The sequence below is a fragment of the Rhipicephalus microplus genome, chromosome 5, assembly GCF_043290135.1.
Source record: "Rhipicephalus microplus isolate Deutch F79 chromosome 5, USDA_Rmic, whole genome shotgun sequence".
Taxonomy (NCBI): Eukaryota; Metazoa; Arthropoda; class Arachnida; order Ixodida; family Ixodidae; genus Rhipicephalus; species Rhipicephalus microplus.
This window is the reverse complement of record NC_134704.1, coordinates 194,956,917-194,969,276: the sequence shown is the minus strand read 5'-3', so window position 1 is coordinate 194,969,276 and position 12,360 is coordinate 194,956,917. Positions and strand designations below refer to the sequence as shown.

Sequence of the window (12,360 nt, the reverse complement as noted above, 5' to 3'; positions counted from 1 at the left end):
ATGCTGATAAAGACATTAGGTCCCAAGTCTAAGCAGGCCTTGAGAGAGGCAGTGAGCAGAATAATAATCGATGGAGAAGTTCCCGATGGATGGATACTTAGCAGAATGAGCATGATCTATAAAGGAAAGGGGGAACAAGGTTACATAAACAACTACCGTCCTATCACAGTGGCATCAGTGGTCTACAGGCTGGCCTTGCAGATTTCTAAAGGAAAGACTGCAGGCATGAATAGAGTATGAGGGGGAACTGGAGGATGGGTTTCCGAAACACGGGAGGTTGGAAGACAATCTGTTCTCACTGACGCAGTGCATCGAATTAGCAGAAAAAGAACACAGGCCTCTGTGGCTAGCATTTTTGGATATCAAGAGAGCGCAGGATAGCGTGGTTCAAGAGGAATTGTGGGGGATACTGGACACACTACGCGTGGAAGATGTAGTCACTAATCTTTTAAAGAATATCTGTAAAGGTAACAAGGTAATTATAAAGTGGGAAAACAGGTATCCAAATCTGCAGAGGTAAAACGGAGGCTTAGGCAGGGGTGTCCCCTGTCACCCTCATCATTCGTGATGTACCTACAAGGATTAGAGGCCAAATTAGAGGGAAGTGGACTGGGTTTCAACCTCTCTTTCGCCAAACAAGGAAAACTCTTTGAACAGGCACCACCAGCATTGATGTACGCAGATGATATAGTGCTAATGGCCGACAACAAGGAAGATTTGCAGAGATTGGTGGACATCTGCGGTAATGAGGAAGATAGGTTAGATTTCAGATTCAGTAAGGAAAAATCAGCAGTCATGATATTTATTGCGAGGCATAGCACAAACCTGCCTTGAGAATGCATTAAATAGGTCGTGCGCCCACAACATCTCTGCGAGCTTCAAAGCTCAAGTTTCCCGCCTTAAGACTTCAGGTTTCCCCGAGGCGTTTATCGCGTTTGTTGCTGAGACGATCCAGCGGACTAATAAGGCAGAGCAGAGGAAGCGACAGAATCTGAGCAACACGGAAACAGAACGTGAAAGAATAGCCGTGATTCCATACATACACCAGATATCACACAGGCTCAAAAAAATCGGAAAACGTGTTGGAGTTCGTGTCCTGTTCTCGGCACCGTTCAAATTAATCAGCCTCACCAAATCTACCAACCCCCTGAAAACGAAATCATCAACAGAATGCAGAGTTTAACGTCGAAATAGGTATGCGGCCTGCTCCCGGGAAGTCGTCTTTAGGACCCCCCTTTCATGTGGTGCTTGTTATGTCGGAACGACCGGAAGGTGTCTGAACGATCGGCTGAGAGAGCACGCGAACAATGTTAGAAACGGGAAAGATGGTTTTCTTGCCCAGCACTGCACTTAGTGCAATTGTGTCCCCCTCTTCAAGGACACAGCGACGCTGTACAAACACAGAGATGAAAGCACGCGGGTCATTGTCGAGGCTGCGCCGATGGCACGCGAACAGGTGCGTTGTATTAGCAAGCCCTCCGTGGCTTTGTCCGAGAAGGAACGCAGGTTCTTCGAAGGTTTCGGTGCGGGCAGGTAGCTATTTTATCTTTACCTTTCTGTTTCGTTTTCTTCTAGGTTTTTCCTGTGCTGTTTTTCAGTGCCTTTGTATTTGTGTTGTTTGTTTTTGTTTTTCTTCTTACTCATGTTCTGCTCTTTGTGGCATATGGTTTTTATCACATGGTCACTGTCTCCTCTATATATTTTCGCGCTCTGCGCAATAAACTGAGTTGGAGGTTAGCGCTCGTGTCTTTCGTGTCCTTCTTGTCTCTGTGTCGTCGTTTTGTTCTCGCGATACAACTATCGTCATGCCATACGAACTAGCCCAAGCTGCCACACTTCTAAGGTGTGCTATACGCTCAAAAATGATGAACCCCAACCAACTAGCGCGGCAACGTGTCTTAGCAGATATCTTCAAGCACGTCTCCACGGTAGTGATTCAAATGCGGTAAAACAGCCGATATTTTCAAGAGCGCGTATAAGGGCTGTGCATTATCTTTTAATAGGCTGGGTAACTCGCACTATTGCAAACACGAAAGTTTAACTCCGAAAAAAAAAAGGCTCATACAGTTGTTACTTGAAACCGTCACAGCAATCAGAAAATCAAAAACGAAGAGGAGTTATTATCGTTTTGCTCTCCGGTCCCATGTGACGTGGGGCCCCGCCGCAACCGTGCGGGAAAGCATGCCTACTGCTCGTGGGCCGGAAACCTGGGGACGATTTAGAACAGGCAAAGATGAGGACACATGAGTGCTTAATTGAACGCATTGCTATCTGTTTTGCAAGTATGAGTTCATCAAATGAAGTGCCACGGATTCCGTATGACTCTAGCTTAAGCAGTATAATGGTAAGAATAATGCAATCAAAAGCCTTGCTGAAATAAAGAAACAAATCAGCTAACGTAAAAGAATTCGTTCAAAAATTTGCAGAATCATTTCCCTAAATGTTCGTAGGGCCGTCTCCGTTGACCTTCCTTTCCTAAAGCTAAACGAAAACTCAGTGTTAACATTTCTGGAGCAAAAGAAGGCAGATATACGCGTGTGGATATATTTTTCTAATTCCTTAGAAAACCAAGAATAATAGATATATGTCTATAATTTGTCACCATGTTACTGTCACCACACTTTAACAACACGGTTACTCTGCTTCTTTTCATGTCTTCTGGAAAAACACCCGACTCAATTGTCAAATATAAGAATGTGGCTGAGCGCAGGAGTAAAGCAATCTAAGACATATTTCATAGGTTTTATTTGAATGTTGTCAATGTCTAGTGCCTTATTGTTCTTTAGGTTTATGAATGTCGTTTATATTTCTTGTTCAGCCGTTTGTGCTAAAATACTGTCGGGGCATTTATTTCCTGTTGTAGCCCTTAAACAATCTGCCTGCAAAGGCACGTTTGCTGATACACCCCCATTGACAAAATATTTATTCAAGATATCTCGACATGGTTAACGGTAATCCTAACTGGTGTGGAGTCCCGTTTACCGTGACCGAGCAAATCAATAATAAAACGCCAAACAACGTCAGGTGATTGCTGGATGGTTTCAGCAAACATTTTCTCGTGGTAAGTTACCTTAGATCGCTTAAGATTCCGATTCAGTTTGTTACGCGTTTTATTTTAACTCTGACAAATCTGTCAGCAGTCTTACTATCAAGAATAAGTTGTAAAGTTCATTCTTAGGTCGTATCATACTAGAAAGAAAGGAGTCACCCATGGTTTACGTATTTTATTCGATAGTTTAACTTGCTTGAATGGGAAGTGTTTTGCGAATTTATGTACAAACACAGCAAACAATTTTCGATAGGCTTCGTCTGCACAAGTTGTGCTGAAAAAAAAAAAGACCAATCGTGTTCGCTAATATCCTTCATAAGATTCCAAACTTTGGTTTGTGACAGTGTGCAATTTGTACGGTTCACGATACATCTCCCTAATATTCGGCTTGTGGGAATAACACATAAATACCGGGCCATGATCACTTATATCTGATTAAATTGTTCCGAACTGAAATGCACCGACTTCGATATTTGTTAATTATAAGTCCAGGGACGAGACAGATAAGGGTGTAACACGTGTTGCGGCGGAAATGACATTGCTAAATCAGGCACATTGAAGCATGTTAAAAAAATCTGTGGTAATAGGGCTATAATGCAAAATCTTGACATTGAAATCTCAACCACATACCAGGGTAAAATTAATGGACGATACGTTTTACAGAAATGTATCAAGAAACCATTGAAAGCTCGAAATGTTGCCCCGTGGAGAACGATACGCAGCAGCTATTATGTTAGAAATGTGCCCGAGTGCCAATACTTCCTAGTCAGCACACGTGACAGAGAAATTCGATACTAAATTATACTTCCAGCGACCGTCCACGCGAATAGAAATGCCTCTATCATACCTGTAACGATGGTCAAGGAAAAATGCTTCATATCAATTAAATTTCTGCCGGCCCCTTGCACCATCATATCATGTTTCAGTCATCTTGATGACTTGAAACTTGTACTGGAAATCATTGAGAAGGTAGTATATGACGTCGATCTCAAACTCTGCAGATAGAGCTTGATACGCAACACAGTCTAATCGAACCTGTTTTGAGCACTCAGTAAATGAGGCAATACGACCTGGTGGTATTCCATCTTCCTTGGACCAATCAGTGAGCCTTTACGAACTAGAAGGTATCTTATATAAAGAACTTTCATCATGAATATAGATTACAACTGAAATCTCGCTTTGCCTCACGAAAATCTTGCCATTCGCTGTCCACACAGATTTCCAGTCGCATTCATGTTTTTTTTTCTATTGCCATTCCAAGTAGCCACTTCAAAGTCGGGAAAAGGGGCTCATTGATGTAGATTGGTGTCTAGATATCTAGTCTCACGCCTTTGTTTGCTCAGACTTTGCTTCAGTTCCTCATTAATTTGGTGAGAAAATACAATGCTGTTAGTCATAATTCGCTGCTCAGTTCTTAATTTTAAAATTTCCGTTTGAAGATCTAGTTCTATCATGTTTTTATACTTTGCAAGCTCTTGATTGAATTCTGCCTGTAGTTCTTCCTTAAGCTTTACAGTTCTTTTTTATAGTTCCACAACAAAAATATGCGCTTACGCCTCAGTGAAAAAAAGTCACAACTTTCACAAGCTTGGTAGCCACGACGAAAAAAAAGAAAAAAAAGCGACAATGTTCAACCACTAACCTGCAGCGAAATGGTAGCAAGGATTAGGCGATATCGAAAGCGTGTTCGTCGCCACTGCCAAGTGAAGGCCGTTCGCAGCCGACGTAGCCTTTTATGGATGTCTCCGCTGCCTCACGATGCTGCAGTGCCACCGGAAACAGCGGATGGTAGCACCTCCTCGTCGCAGTTTTCTTGGGCCAGCTGATCACGTATGTGCGTGCGATGATCTGCGCCGATTCCAGTGCAAAGAGCAGCTGCGCTGAAGCAGTGATCTGCAGCGAAAAGGCAGCAAGGATTAGGCGATATTGTAATCGTGTTCATCACCACTGTCAAGTGAGAAAGAACGTATCTTTTTCAAGCCGGAATTGACTGCCACCTTCAGGTGGTCAACCCATTCAAAGCTCTCGATGTGGTACAAAGCAGAGATAACAAAAACTTCTCACGTACTATCCAACTTCGAAATGTTCACTGTGTTTTCTACAATCGCGTATTCAAATCACACCTTTAATTCACTGGAGTCTCGTTTCATGGTAGACTTATGTTTCTTACTGTGCATCGTTCAACCTTCTGCTGATACACAAGTGTACTTCTTAAGTTTTACTACACCTAAAATACTTTTCATATGTGCGGTTTTTCAGTTATATTCAGTATTGGACGGTTGCTCCTCTCGCTACGGCCACAGAGCTCCTTGGCTTCTTGTGACGCCGCAAACTGAAGCGAGTGAAAGTTACTTAACAAAAATATGCATGACAGGATATAAAACGGAATGTCATTGCATTGGGAAACTGTGTGTACTAGGCGCCCCATGTGCTTTTAAACTGAAAGCATGAAACTGCCCAGACTGGCCCACGCTGCGGCATGCTCTTGGCCTCTAATATGCGCGATGTGCGCATATTAGAGGTCATTTTACTTCCTCCATAATGACACTGGGTCATTACTACAAATTTAGTCTTCTCTTATGTGCCGGAAGCGACATATACGGTTACAAGGCCGCCCTTCGATAGAGTGTACACCACAGACACCAAAAATGCAAAATATTCAAGGAACAGTGGAACCAAAGTACATTTCTGGCGCAGAATTCTGTAATAAAGTAGGCAGACACTTTCCAGTAGAAGTTTGAGGGATTTGGGCATCCTCTTGAAGCACAGTGAGGGCGTTTGACTCAGGAAGCAATCATTAGTTTTAGCCAAAGTCCTGGCACTGCCAATGTGGTGCTCTGTGCCTACACTTGCACACCCTATGTCTGCCAACTGGCGCACCAAACTAACCAAAACAACGTGCATATAGTCAGGAAGGGAACTGCACACAATGTCGAAGCCAGAGATTTATTAGTGGCGAAGACCTTTTCACACCTCTGACTGTACCCTGAAGATCTGCTGCTGTCTTCATGTCTCACTCTATCAGAGCTGCATCCTGGTCTTCAGCAGTCACTGTTACAAGATACTTGACACTACCTGAAGAATGACACAAAATATTCAGAGCCCTGTTCAGAAATTTAACAACTTCACACGACACATGTGAGGATAGACAATAATACGGCACATTAAATGAACTACCCTGGATGGAGGCACCATGGACAACAATAGTAGCCATTAAACTTCAGGACATTCTAAATTGAAGCTCTGGCTGAAAATCTGCAATGCCTGTATTGCGGAACGCGTTAACAAGAATAACGGCAAGTTATATTTTTAGTTCTTAACAAAACACCTACATAACTAGCAGAATGTATAACATGAATACGCGAAGTAGGTCTAGTTCATATGAACTAGTACAAAAGTAAATGTTTATAGCATGCAGTCTGAAAAGTGTTGTATTAGGCATGTATTAGTGAGGCTTAGGAAAATTCACTCATTGTGTGTGCTTTGCAATGTGTGTTCTCTCTAACCTCTTATCTCCCGGGGATTGAAGAACATAATTTTATCGTGCAACCGAAGGTATCATTATTGTATTAAAAATAAAACAAAAAAGGGCACATCACACTATCATACAGAAATCGTAATTTAGGATGCAAATACGTAGCATTGCCTGCAACAAAAATATGGAGAAACGGAAAGAAAATAAATAGGCATAGTTAGACTGGCAGATAATGCAATTTCTGGTTTCAAGATATACATAATCAAGGTGTTGTCAAACCTAGAAGAACAGTAATACTCTTCATGCTTCTTTGAATGCAGGTGTTCTACACTTTGGCTCCAGTGGATTACTTCTGCAAGGAGCTCTTCATTTGCGCGATGAATGCCTGAAAAAGTAAAGTCATAACGGGGTGCTTCCTTCCGTACCACAATAAAGCAATAATAACATGGCTCCAGCGAATGTCCAGTGGCAGCTCGTCATGTGAAGTGAACAAACCTGATCAAATAGTTCGACAATTTAACACAGGACTTCCGTCCGTGTTCACAGTTAATGTGATATCTTGTTTTTTTGCAGCCAAATGCTGGTCGCTGCTTCTTGTAGGAGGCACCATCAGTGATGTCTGTCATCGGATCTTCATTTTGTCTGTATTTGCTGCCACTCACTAACTCGTAAAGTTCCTGCCTCAAGGTATCGCCATGAAGTACAGAAGCAAGCTCCTATTTCAGTGGCAAGCTCCCAAGAAACATTTTGATGATAACTGGTGACCAGTGCGGTGCAACGCTTAGAAGCCATTCTGTTGCGCTCTTCTAATCTCCCAACTGTCTTTGCCAACAGACGGTTACAATCCGGACAATACAAGAAAAAAAAACTCATTTCTTTTTATGAAGCCTCAGAAAACTTCCTGAAGGGGTATGTACTCTCCGGTAATATATCAGCTCCCAAGGGTTGATTGCTGTACATCAGGAGATCCTCAATAGCAGTCCATGTGAGGCCGTGCTTTATAGCAAATTCAAATGCTAGCACAAGAGCGTCCCCAACAGACAGTTTGTTCGCATTGACAATAGAACGTTGAAACTACTTCCGAAAGAAGCTGGAACTGGCGTAACTATTGAGCGGCTGGGCTGAACTCGACTCACCACTTGGAAATCTCAAATGGCTTGCCGTTGATTCACCGTCACCGAAAAAAGAGCAACTGTTGTCATTGCAGTCTTCGGCTGGTTCACTTCCACACCTATCGGCTTGCGAATCAGGTTGATCGGTGGTTGCTGCAGAAGCATCAAAATCAACTTTTAGTTCAGGATCTGCTGAACTGGGTTGCAGTTTTTTTAATTGCATGCATAGTCGATCTAGGTAATGGATCACTCCTATCTTCAGGCTCGAGATATCACTTGCGGCTTCTATTGTTCTTATTTACTGTGCCGGTCGTTAATTCGACAGAAATTGAATGAAGTTCATGACTGCCACATACTGCAAATAAAATGAATACAGAACGGAATTGCCACAAAACCTATTGTGGCTAAGCATCAATGGACAAAGACCAAAAAAGCAGGCCACTGCAACGTAGCGACGACATTAACGTGGTTGACGTTCTTCTCCTAATGCTTGGCTTGAGTTAGTTTTAGAATTTCCTGAAGCCAGAACATTTTTTGTAAGCCAAATGACGTCATAGTCACCACCTTGTTAGGAATACCTTCATTTCATTTTCATTTCATTTTATTTCCTTAAAGACCCGCGAGGGGTATTACATAAGGGGTGGGTAATCATAAACACAAAACATAGAAGCCAAAGATTTAACATAAAAAGTGATTATTGATATTTTCTATGAACGATGGTTGGCAAAGAATGGTTGCGATTTCACTGGGAAGGCCGTTCCAGTCTGGTGCGGTACGTGGGAAAAACGAGGCAAAAAAAGTAGAAGTCCGGGAGCGTGGCCGAGCAACTTGAAGCAAATGGCTCGTGTGGTGAGATATGCGTGTTGCAGGAACGATATAAGGTGGGGCATGCAATGGACTATGAAAAAGTTTGTGGAACAATGACAGGCTGGCTATACGACGGTGAAGTTCTAGATCTGGTAAACCAGATTCTGCTTTCAATCCAGATACGCTGACAGTTGAAGAGTATGAACAGTGAATAAATCTAGCGGCCCGGTTTTGAAGCGATTCGATGGCATGTGTAAGATAAGATTGTCGAGGTGCCCAAATTGGCGATGCGTATTTTAGTTAAGGTCGAACGATGGATTCGTATGCTTGTAATTTTAGGTGTTGTGGAACGAGGCGTAAATGGCGTTTAAGGAAACCCAGTGTTTTATTTGCAGATGAAATGATATTAGTGATGTGTATGTTCCATGAAAGATCGCTACAAAGAGTGACGCCCAAATACTTGAATGACGGAACATTTTCTAGCGGGATGGCATTAACTGCGAACGGATACACAAGCGGCATGCGGCGGCGATAAAATGAAACGACTTTACATTTACTCGGGTTAAAATCCATGAGCGAGCGCTCACACTATTCCTGGTGTGAGCGCTGGCTCATGGAACTATGTCATATATAACTATGCTATATGTAGCCATATATAACTATGTTGGTTCCCAAATCCAAGCCATTTAAATTCATCCGGATAGATTACTATGCTATTATAGTGTCCTATGGTGCTGACTAGATTGCTCGCTGCAGGTGCTGACTTAATTTATCTCTTCTTTCAAAACCCTACAAGTAAATTATTTCTGTCATTACATTTAGACCTAACGGAAGAATGTTTGCGCTAGTTCGTTTTTTAGATGCATTCAATAAGAGGGAATATCCTGTTCCGGCAAGCTACACCAAACACTTTCATCCTGCAAATGAGCGATATTTCTGCAGGACAAAGGCGTATATGACATTTTGGGTAGAAGTGGAGAATCCGGAGAACAACGCGCAATATCCTTTCGAAGTTCCTTGGCAAGTAAGTATTCGGGACTAATGGCTATTACCGTTTTCGTATGTTACCGTGTGCATAAAACGCGCTTCTAGCCCTGTACGTGAGTGCATGTGAAATATTGAAGTAGCCTCGCGCTAGCGATCTGTGGTGAAGTCCTGAGTTCGTTGTCAGACTAATTTGAAGTTTTACTTCTTGTACGCTGTCACTCTACAGTTAGAGCATGAAGAACGTAACGTAGAACATTTTATTCTTGGCGCAGCATTTACAATTTCTTATGGCCCTCCTAAAACCTTACATATTTTACAGCAGGCATAAAGTGACTTCGAATTACCAAGCTTTTGCTGTATTAGTGTTACCATTTTAAATAACCAGTCGAAAATGACAACAGGATACCACAACAGAAGTTCTCTAGCCTTTCGTATTTTGGGATGCTGTTGTCTGCCGCACTGTTGTTTGTCCTCTGTTTTCTATTGTCTGTCTTGTTGTCTGTTGCCATACACAAAGTATATTGTGTATTGTATAGGCTATTTTGTGAAGTATCATCTATAGTGTATTGTATAGTCTATTGTCTGTAGTGTCATCTATTGTGCATTGTATAGTCTATTGTCTGTTGTATGTTCTATTGTCACCCGTATAGAACTTGCGCTGTATTTGCACATAGCAGTGAAAATAACTGAAAGAAATTTATTTCGGCTACACTAGCAGGAAATTTCATGCAGTGTAAAGGCAGTGAGAGGATATCCAAAACGCATTCATCAGCGTTCACATGAATCTTTACAAGTAAAGTTGACACAAAAAACTCAATTTTTATAACAAAAATTGCAGTTTTATTTAAGAAAAATAAAATAATTGAGAACATTTTTGAAAACCTAGCTGGAATAAAAGTGCAGGTGGGCACGATTCTGTGCAAGGCAGTGATGTAGGTACTTGTATCTTTTCTGGAGGTCTTGCAGGGAATACTTTTCCGCCTTGAGGGGGTCAATGAAAAAACCTGCAAATAAAAGGAACAAGCATCAATGTAATTTTCGAAGAACGAAAATACGGATGTAAGGTGAATCATACCGATTGAGTAGGTCCGCACAGGTTTCATAAGGGAAATAATCCCTTATTTTGTTACACAACAGACGACATCTGTCAATTTTTTCATCACTCCACTCGTCCTTGCTCAGTAACATTTGCAATAACTATCAATGTATATCAGAAAACTATGTAGGTCACTCGAGTGGCATTCTGTCCCGTTCATGGTGTCTCGGCACAGAGATTGTGCATGTTATTAGCTTTCAGTGCTGCCGGCTGGAATGCAGAAGTTGACAGCACTGATTGGTTTACTTCTTGAAAAGTTTGAATGCTGTTTACAAAGTTAACAACCAGGTGTTTAAATTGATCAATGGCCAAAGCACACAATAAACTTTGGAAGCAAACATGATAGGCTTGCTGCAGTTGGTGCTGTGCATTATGGAAGGCCAAACCATGATTAGTAAGTGCAATGACTCCAAATTAATACAAAATGAGCTAAATATGCCCACAGGTCAGATTTTGTAAGCAACAATCGAGCCATATGGCAAAAACCGGTTAAGGTGTTTTGTTGTACGTTTCGCTTTCCGTGAGGTAAGACTGTTTTTACAGTTATTGTGAATATTGTTTTCGCAGAAAAAAGCCTCTGCAATATTTCTGCAAAAGGTTGCTTTTCTACAAGCAGTGCAAAGAAAATTGTTGAAGAAGCAAGTTTTTTTCAAGAAAGCCCCATTCGAAAAATATATTTGAAAAAGAAACCCTGCTCGCTCAAGCTTGATTATAATTTTCCGTCAAAGAATATTTATATGAGTGATTACGCGCTTTCAGTTTATCATATGTCATCATTTGCTCTGGTAATGAGATGTAACGGGCTAAAATACCCCTTGCTGTGTTTTAATTTCAGTTTCCTTCAAGGTTGTTATCAGCTTCCATTGTGGGTAAAATACAGTATTATTTATTTTTCTGCAGCGTAGCTTCACCCTACACACTAAAATAAATCTCACCTACAACGTTTTAAAGGAGCTTGTCGCCGGACCAGCACCCTTTGCTCCCAATTGGGTGATCAAAATGCGTGCTGAGAAAGGATGCAGAGTTCAGCACCCTTATAAAAAGGGTGCAGGGCAAATATTTAAAAGGGTGTAGTGGGTGCACCCTTTGACTAAAGGTGCTGTCATGCCATAACATCCTTTTAAACAGGTGCTAGAAGAGTGCTCCATGTCGACGTACCAGTGTGCCAAATCTACGATCGATGCGGGAGATGGCTAGAAATGCAGAACTCTCTATACTCTGAAGACCATGCTGCGTGACAGGCCACATACGGTTTGTTAATACTGGAACAGTTGTACAATTCGCACATTCCACCCTGAACACGTGCACCATGCGGCCGGTTCTCTATGGAGCGCCTCTCGCAGGCGCTTATAAAACTAGCACTGAAGCACCGTGACTGCTCTAGGTGGGGATTCTGCATCATCGTCTTTTAAAACACAATGGCTCTGCAGTGAAGCTACTGGTAAGTTGGCAGCAGTGTTTTGCTGTTTCTATGTGGAGGCAAATTGAGAATGCGGCACTGTTATTGAGAGGTGCTGCAATTGTGCCTTACCCTGTTCTGGTGCTGCTCCTCGGCTTTTTTATTGCTGCTCTGGATAGCACAAGCCACACTTACTGCACTTCTTAAAAAGTGCAGTAAGTTTTTCTTAAGAACAGGGCTGAATGATAGTTAAGCTTGCAACATTCCAAGAGCAAAGTTAGCTTTACCGCAAAGGAAGAGTGATTTGGCGAAGCCGCCGTTCTCCAGCAGTCAACAAAGTTAAGGCCGCACTTACAGCTGTCTGTACGTTTGTGTGCTAGTTACCCAAGAGCGCACGAGAAGCGCTCAGCAGAGTGCCGGCTGCATGGTGCAATG

At 42.1% G+C, this 12,360-nt stretch overlaps 1 long non-coding RNA gene across 4 annotated transcripts in view; it reads left to right on the top strand.

Annotated features, from left to right (window-relative positions):
• Positions 1-12,106, top strand: part of LOC142818076 (uncharacterized) — a 128,462-nt gene extending 116,356 nt beyond the window's left edge. For all 4 annotated transcript variants that reach the window (XR_012895543.1, XR_012895540.1, XR_012895541.1 and 1 more), the window contains 2 exons: positions 6,845-9,467; positions 11,094-12,106. This is a non-coding gene — a long non-coding RNA (uncharacterized LOC142818076). The remainder of the gene's footprint in view (positions 1-6,844; positions 9,468-11,093) is intronic.
• Positions 12,107-12,360: the final 254 nt, after the last annotated feature.